This window comes from Gavialis gangeticus, unplaced genomic scaffold, assembly GCF_001723915.1.
Source record: "Gavialis gangeticus isolate Ggan-Ray unplaced genomic scaffold, GavGan_comp1, whole genome shotgun sequence".
Taxonomy (NCBI): domain Eukaryota; kingdom Metazoa; phylum Chordata; order Crocodylia; family Gavialidae; genus Gavialis; species Gavialis gangeticus.
The window spans coordinates 73,203,071-73,212,194 of NW_017729032.1; positions in this window are offsets into that span (position 1 = coordinate 73,203,071).

A 9,124-nucleotide genomic window follows, 5' to 3' on the forward strand; every position below is an offset into this window, starting at 1 on the left:
AGGTCACTGAGTGCCAGAGAGCAAGAAGTCCTGCTAGGAGTGGGAACCCAGAAACTCCAGTGGTGACAGCAGCAGCTGGAGCAGTTGGGGGAGCAGTGTTTGAACCAGGAATCCAGAAACTGCAGCTTAACCCCTCGTGGGCCACATGGGGCCCAAGGGGTCACTAGTTGGACAGCCCTGATGTAGTCCAAAGAATTAAGGTTCCATATGTGATAAATACACATTAATATAGCATTAGTATAATGGCCATATTACAAATAAGTCCAATCCAATTTATGTAATACTCAGAGGCATTAGAGAAACAATGGCCTGCTCCTGCAACTAATATCTATTGTAATCCCATGTGCAGAACAAAAAATATTACATATAAAGATAAAACACACAGGTAAAAATGCCATACGGCATCTTCAGCTTGTTACCCTTTTCACAAGTTGCTTTTGAAAGCGACCATGTTAACAAAAGGATTTGGTGTTGACTGCAGACAGCTATGTTGGAAAAGTCCTCTAACAGCTTTTACACTTACGTTGGGATAGGTCCTGTATTTTCTTTGGTGTTTCATGTGTCTCTTTTGACTATGATAACTTCCAGCTTTGTGGAGAAATGCACCCCATGGGGGGGGATGCCATCTAGTCTACATCCAGGCTGTAGACTGGATGGCTTAGCCATTTCCTAAATATTCTTTGAAGGTTTTAAAAGCTATTTTGTAAAGGGTCAAAGAGAAGGGTGTGAAAAGTTTTCTGCCGGGCATGGTTTTTCTGATCCAAGAAAACAAATATATCCCTTTTGCCTTGGAACTAGATGAAGCCTCTTGAAAATGAGAGCAAATGCATACCCCAGAGTGTACAATAGGTCAATGATTGCAGTATTCACTTAGGCTTGGCAAACAGATGTTCTTTCTTATTCAAATCAGTGACTTGAAAGTTAGTCTTCCACATTCCAGGTGAGCTCCCTAATCCCTATTAGAGCTATAGAATCACTCTCCATCTCTCTGGCTCAAAAAATAATATTGAATTATTGAAATAAAATGCAGAAGCTTCAACAGTTGAGATAAGCAAGAGAGTGATTCTGTCAATGGTTAGTTAGGGTTCACAACTAGAAGGGGAAGAATAGGTTTAAATACCTGTTCTCAAATATTTATACAAAGTGGAATAGTCCAGATAAAACTGAATCCCATCCATGGTTATAGTCTATCTGTGGTCCTTAGAAAATATATCTTAGAAAGATAAGGGAGAGCAAGCTTTCAGTGTCTAGTTTGAGGGAAGCAGAAGCTCTTACATCCTACATGAGTATCCTTCATAAAGTGACTATTTTGTGATGGGAAAGACTCTTTATTACCCATATTTTTTTACCTGAAGCATTTCTTGTCAAAACTGCTATGTGCCTTCTCAAACAAAACAAAACAAAACAAAACAAAACAAAACAAAACAAAACAAAACAAAACAAAACAAAACAAAACAAAACAAAACAAAACAAAACAAAACAAAACAAAACAAAACAAAACAAAACAAAACAAAACAAAACAAAACAAAACAAAACAAAACAAAACAAAACAAAACAAAACAAAACAAAACAAAACAAAACAAAACAAAACAAAACAAAACAAAACAAAATGGGCCTTGAATTTAACAAATTGTTATAATTTTTTTTTAATGAAAAGCAGGTTCTTTCCTAAGTAATTGTATATATAAGCACAAGGATAAGACCAGAGAAAGTGAGGATTGAGGCTCTATAATACAATATAAGGGCTTGAAAATTGGACATTGATTGCATTATGTAAAGATCATTTAAGAACTCATAACCATATGCACTTATACATAGACATGTATATAGTTAATTGTATTATTGTTTCCTAAGGCTGCATATGTGACTTGTCTTGTAACACTGTAGACTTTTTTGAACTTGAACCGTGTCTCTGTACCTGTAGAATACCTTTTCAGTAGTGCACCAAGCCAGAGTAGGGGATATGGCTGCTATTGTAATATAAAAATATTTAATGCTTTGATGTGCTTAATCCATGAACTGGCACAAAATGGAAGAGCATCATTCAGTATTTTGACTTTTTATGTTCTTGGTCTTTTTTCTGATGGCCAAAATAAATGGACATTTAGTGCTAAATAAAGCCGTGTTTTTGTGAGTGAGGAACTGAAAACAATTTTCAGAAAGAAAGTGACACTGAATTCACAAAATGAAGCCAGGACATCTCTCTATGATTAAAAGAGGAGCCAGGGCAGTAGAAAATGTCAGGGAGAGGTTTTTCCTTTTAGACCTCCTTATAAATATTTCCACAGGAGATCTGTCAGTTCATTAGTTAGGGAGCTGGATTTACCAGTAAGAGTTTGTGATTTCTAATTTAAGCAGTGAGGAAATGTTGATGTCTAATGCTATTGCCTCTTGTTTTGTAATGGTTATATTGCAGTAAGAAATGTGAAGTCATGCTACCCAAAAAGTGATGCCTGTGAAGCTAAAGAAACTATACAGGTGTGGTGAGAGACCTTTCCTTTGTTGCTGTCTGCACTTGCCAAGTGCAGAAAGAAGGCAAGTATTGCTTTTTTGTCCCAAACATATAAAAGCTACCAGAATGACAGGAAGTGCGGAGTCTCTACCTCCATGGATTCTGCTGTATAGTCTGCTGAGGAAGGTATCTGTGTATGGAAGGGGAGGGTGGATGGGGAGAAAACTGGGGAAAAGAAGATGAAAGTGGCTGATTCTGGTCATGTGAGGTGCCTGGGGGTTGTTGCAGCTGCTGAAGCCTCGGAGTGCTTTTTTTGTTGTTGTTGTCATGTAATTCAACTAGTGTCAATTGAATATACATGGTGTGGAGTAAAATGGATGTAGAGTGAAGGGAAACTTCACAAGTGCTTCTCATCTCTCTAATGAGTTTAGGCAACTCATCATATACAGAGAAAAGTTTACAGCTTATCACGGCGTTTGTTTGCTGAGAAGATAATACATTAAATACACAGCCCTTAGTTAATACCAATGCATTCTCAATGGCATACTTCTGTTATCTCTGTTCCTTTCTTAGTTGAAAATAATTAAACATCAAGAAAACTAGAGTGTAAGCTTTTAAGCGGTTTTAAAACAGAGAGCATTCTAGACCCTTTAAATATTATGTATCGGAAACCCGGATCCTTTTGGATTTATTGCACTGTTAAATATTATGAAAGGATTTTTTTTTTTCCATTTTGGACTTATTTTTCTAATTTAATCTAATATAAAATTTAGACAGGCATCTAGTGGGAATGCCTCTGCACCTAATTCCTATTCTATTGGAAGTTAGGTGACTACCTGCTCACTCTATTTGTTTTCTTAAATAGAAATAGACAAGTCTTGCCTAGGAGAAAAATTAGAAGAGAGTGGTAGTTAGCCATGTTAGTTTTGAGGTCAGGCAGAAGGCAGCACCTTTAGGCTAACTAAATCAGAGATGTACCCGATTAGAATGTCCTTTGTAGTCTAATCACCTTTTTCTACTTAGATGCTTTACTTCCTGCAGCATCTAATGTTGCTCTCTGCTTACGAAAGCTTATGCTATGCATGTCTGGTTTAGTTTATAAGGGTGCAAATCTACCCTGCCTTCTAGGAGAAATACTTCCAAGGCATTATGCAGCTACTGTTAATGGGCAGGCGAAGCCTATCAAAAGATTTAAATAAAGTATTTTCTTTTCTTTTTCTAGGTCTGATTCATATAAACACCAAGCCCCTTTTACAGTTTAAAGGGGCTTTCAATTACATATAAACTAGATTCATTTTAAGACCCCTGACACTGTTAGAGTATATGAAAACAATGTTTCTAGCTACGCCCCTGTGGTACTCCTAGATCTGCTTACATTCTTTGTTATAGCCAACCTTAGGATCATTTTAGTATTGTCTTCTGGGAGACATTTCATTTGCCCTCCAAATAGGTGCTAGACCATAATTATGCCTCCAAAAAGTGGAACAGAGAGGAAGAAGGTAAAATATCTTAAAACTTGATCTAGCCTAAAACAGCAGGTACTCTGAAACACCATAAGAGAGAAGTAATGATAAAATATAGTTCTTTACTGTGATAGCTATAAATTTTAAATGATCCCAGTTACTACAGTTGAGTTCACTACTAAGCTTACCTTTAGAGCTGGGATGAGACTGGAATTTGAGATATCACAATGCTCATAAATCATCTTTCTAACTCAAAACTACTTGTACTATTTCCAAAGCCTAAACTGCACAGAGATTGTCCAATGCCACCATACTCACCCATATTACTTACCATGATCCTAATGGTATCCAACTGCAGTGTTCGAGTGCACTAGGTACTGCGCTCTGAAAGGATCTGGATTGCACTCTTCACCATCAGAAGAGAGCTAGAGGCAGAGCCGAAGACAGATTTGAACACAGTATTTTCTAGAAATAGAGTAAATTCACAGCTGAGAATTTGGCTTTTCCCTGCCTTCTCCTGTCACTTTCTCCTCTGCCACCTGTCCTCCCTGCCACTTGCCCCTCACTGTCCCACAGTGCCTGCACCCCTGCTTGCCCCCACCGCCCTGCTGCCACTTAAAGGTAGTAGCAGTGGCAGCAGCTCTGGCTTTGACTCCAGCCCCTCTGAGGGCCATAGTCAGAGTCAGAGCCACAGCAGCTCTTGTGGCACTGTATGGTCTCCCCTGCATGCTCTCAACACCATCTAACCTCCCCTATACTTTCCCTTGTACTGCATGGCCTTGCTTTTGCTGCATGTCCCTTCTGCAACTCCCTTGCTGCATGTTCCTTCGCCTGCCACATAAGCAGCAGCATCTATGGCACTCGTCTTGATACTTAAATGTAGGACAGAGCTCTCCTACCCCCATATTAAATGAGGAAGGGGTGGCTGGGGGATAAAGCTCGTGTTGGATTTGAGTGAATATGGTATGCATGTGTTAGAAGGAAAGCCTAAAGTTAAACCAGCCCAATCTTACAGCTCAGCAGTATTTGTATCTGCAGTATCTGCTAATCCCATCTCTGCTTACTATATTTTCAGGATCTCTTGACTGCACTATGTACAGTCTTGCAATACTATTCCTGTAGTACTTGACTGCACTACCTATAGTTTCTGACTGATGCTTGACTCTGCTGCTAAAAATGCACCTGATGATATTGCCATTTGCCCGCCACATCAGTGCATCACCAGTTGGCTCATTACTGGATGCTTGGAGGCAAAGTGAACTGTCCCACTCTCTTCCCCTCAAGGTGGCAAAGATAAAGGCAGTATAATAAACAGAACTCCAGCATTCTGTTTTTCAGTTTCATTTGGAAATATTTAGCTTATAATTTTGGAAGAGGTTGCAACTTCCTTAAACACAATCAGGCACAGATTATCAGTGAGGAACAGATATTGAACTTTGTTCTCTTTGTTTCAAAACAAGCAGTTTTTCAGGCAAAGCCGCTCAGCTCAGCTGCTTTCCAGTCTTCATGTGCAATAGATTGTATCTTTTACAAATTATTAATGTTCCTATTACAAACTGATTTGATTTATATTTTTGCTGCTAGCAGTGGTCTAATTATTTTCATATTACTGTGTGGTCATAATGATAATTGTCCTCAATTTACACACTGACTAAGCATTTACTTTCAGAGATTTGGAGATTGTGAGATTACTGATGGGAAAAAAGCAGAAAATGTAGAAGTTTAATATAATTAGTTGTAAGGGGAGTCTCTAATAAGGAACCATAAAAACTCAATTTTCATTGAAAGGATCATTTTACATTATTTGATTTTTTTTTTTTTCAGGAGTAGGCAAATCTGAAAGTTACTAACAATAGATCTTTTTGATCTAAATGCTTATGAGTTATGCAGGGAAATTTATTTTTAAGCTTGTGTATCCTTACTGTGTAGAGATGTGATAAGTGCCTCGTACATTTTATTTAAGCAGTGCCTTCAGGCACCAATTGAGACTCAAGATCTGAATGTGCTAGGAGCTGTACCACAAGATAGAAAGAAGACAATTTTTTAGAATGAAATAGAGCTTTAGAATTCATGTTCTGACAAAATGCACAACATTTGTAGGAAGCAAACAAATGAAGGATGTGAGAAGGACAAGAATATGAAAAAGCAAACGATCCTACAATAAATAGACGTCTACATTCATTCCCAGGCTGGCCCTTGTGTGCTAGATTTGTAAGCTTCAGTGCAAAATTGGGTCATAATAAGTAGCTTTTGATCAATAACCTTGTGACTACCTATTTTTTTGTGAGAAATGTTATCCTACTTCTATGGTGGCATGATAGAAAACAGAAGTATTTAAAGGAGACAATGCCTGGTGGGTGACAAACACTGAGGTCTAATGTCATAATAATAACTAATTCATCTTCTTCAAATGCAGTGCTAATTTAAGAAGGGCCTTAAAGGACAGACAAGAAGCTTGTGCTGGATATTGAGGAGAAAAAAGAGCCAGGTTGAAGTACAACATTTCTAGTAACAGAATTAAACAGAAATGTACTCCTGCTTCATAGGAATAAGACATCCAAGTTTATTCCTCTGTGTGTATATATGCATATGTGTGTGTGTGTGTGTATATGTGTGTCTCTGTGTGTATGTGTATGTGTGTGTATGCATATATGTGTGTGTGTGTACACACACACACACACACAAATTCTTAAGCCATGAGAGAAAGATATTGAAAAAAAAGTAGGAGAAAAATAAACAAAACCATTCATAGCTTTGAAGTTGTTTCCATGTCATAGGGTTCATGAAGACCCATTTCCTGTTTTTTCCAAGTTTTGTAAGTTTTCTGACATCTTATGGAAAATGATTTTGAAAATTTTCTTTTGTCAAAGAGCATACAAAATATTTTATAGTACCAAAATATCAAGGAAAAAATTGATGCATAAGAACGTTGTCACCAAAAAGGCAAAAAAGACTTTTTAAAAAGTACAATTCCAGCATCAGAAACATTCTGACCAGCCCCCATTTTCATGCAGTTCTGAGATGCACTTCATTTTCTCTTTTTATAACAACTTGATACAATGTTTCCTTGCAAATATAGATTTTGGAAGGTGAACTCTCTGGCCTCTGAAGAAATAATAAATTCTGCCCTTGTAGATACAAAGCTTCATTAAAGTGAGACAGTAGCTGAGCAGTAGTATTAACTATTTTATACCTGAACAGTCTGACACAAGTACCTTTAAATGGCTAAACTAAGAGTTTTAGCTTAGGGTGTGTTTGAACTACATAATAGTGTAACAGAAGTACTTCTTTCAGGTGAAGCTCAGTCTCCTGGATTTTTTTCTATAACGAGGTCAGTTTTTGTTATGAAAATTGTTTTTTTACTCTCTACAGTGAGAACATAGCTTCATCTAAATGTGGAAGGTATTCATCATTATTTACAAGGGCAAACATTGTAAAAGAGAAGATTTGCACTAGAAAAATATTTTGGGGTGAGCAAAATATTTTTGCACTCATTTTAATATTTTAAATACTTTTTGTTTAATAAGGGATTTCTGTTTTATATTCACTTAGCTCAATAAATAAATGATAAGCCTAGGTTTACCAAAATCAAAAATTGCTGTTATAGAAATTAGTATCACTTTGCAAACACAACATTAGTATCTCACTGTAGGAAGGGAAAATGCAGCATGCTACAAGAGAACAAGTCCTTGTCACAACACAAATAATTTTGTTAATTAAAAACCTAGTTTGGCAGGTTATAACCCTTCTGTCTAATTTTAATTCTACCTGATGGATCTGTAGGAATGAGTTATTAATGCTGATATTTTGAAATGCCACTTAGGTCTTGTGTAATCAAAGAACTGTATTCTCTCAGAACACAAAGGAACTCCTAGTGTGAATTTGTAATGAAATGCTGAAGGGGTTGCTTCCACCTAGATGCTGAAAGCAATTGTGGGGGCTAATAAACAAGCACAATGGATTCAGCCCTTCAACATGATCAAAGGATACATGAGAGTACATGCAAGCATAATTTGGGGAAGAGAGGAGACATTGCTTAACATAAGCTGATATCAGAAGGAGGAGAATGTTTATGCGTATTTGGACATAATTTCTGGAGGAGATAAAAACACACCTTGAATAGACTAACCACAGGATGAAACAGTGGCTTTGGGAAGAAAGACAAAAGCAGCATTCCTAATGTATGTTTAACTAGGCAAACCTCCTTGCATCATCCTACATCAAGGTGGGAGGTCTTTAGAATTACATGGACTCTCTTAAGTCATTCTCAGAGCTAACCCAAGTGTGGCTTCCCTTGAAGGATAACTGGCATATGTTAGCTATTCTGCTGTAAAACACCAGTGGAGACATGACCTTACATTTTTTGCCATGTAAACCATAAGAAGGGCATAATGATAACTTGTTTACATAACAAATGAGTGTCTTCTTTCAACTCAATTTGACAGTGGGATAGGTAACAATAAGTAATATGCATTGATTATCCTGCTGTGGAAAAAACAATTAAACTGCAACAAAACCCCCCCTTTTTTTTTAGGTGTGGCAAGGATTTTTTTGTGATATCTTTTACTTGCCCATCTGTATAGTTGGGAGAGTTGTTGGACAAGCTTTTGAGCTTCCTTTGCTATAAAAAAAAAAAAAGTGAGAATCCCAAAAGTTAAATTAAAAAATTTCAGCCGAAACTCCTCCTCTTGTGCCCTAAAATAGTCTGTCTCTTTAAAATATCTATTAATGGTCAAACAATACAATCCATTATATAAACCATACTGAAAATGGGAAAGGCTGAAAAATGCTTCGCTTTACTGTACAATAAGAGAGAGGCTTCTAGGTTTAAGACTGTGTAAGACCCTTAATAACCAGATATCTAACTGTCTGCTAGCTAGCTAGCTAGATATTATCTTAGTTTCATATAAAACCTATTATCACGGCATCTAAACACCTAACACACTCTAAACAACCTGTACATTGAGGAAACTGTCAAAATACTTGCCTGGAACATTGCATATCTCACTGTTTTGTGCTATGTTTGTACAGCTCATGCATGAATGCTTTCTCCATATTACTGTGGTTTTGTTTGTTAAAACAGCGAGAATAAATGAGGAAATATATATTTTGTGACTTGAACCTAAAGTGCAGAAATGTTTCCAGCACTGCACATTGCACTTTATCTTCTTTTTAATACAAAAGATTTATGGAAATGTTGAAAAGTTTC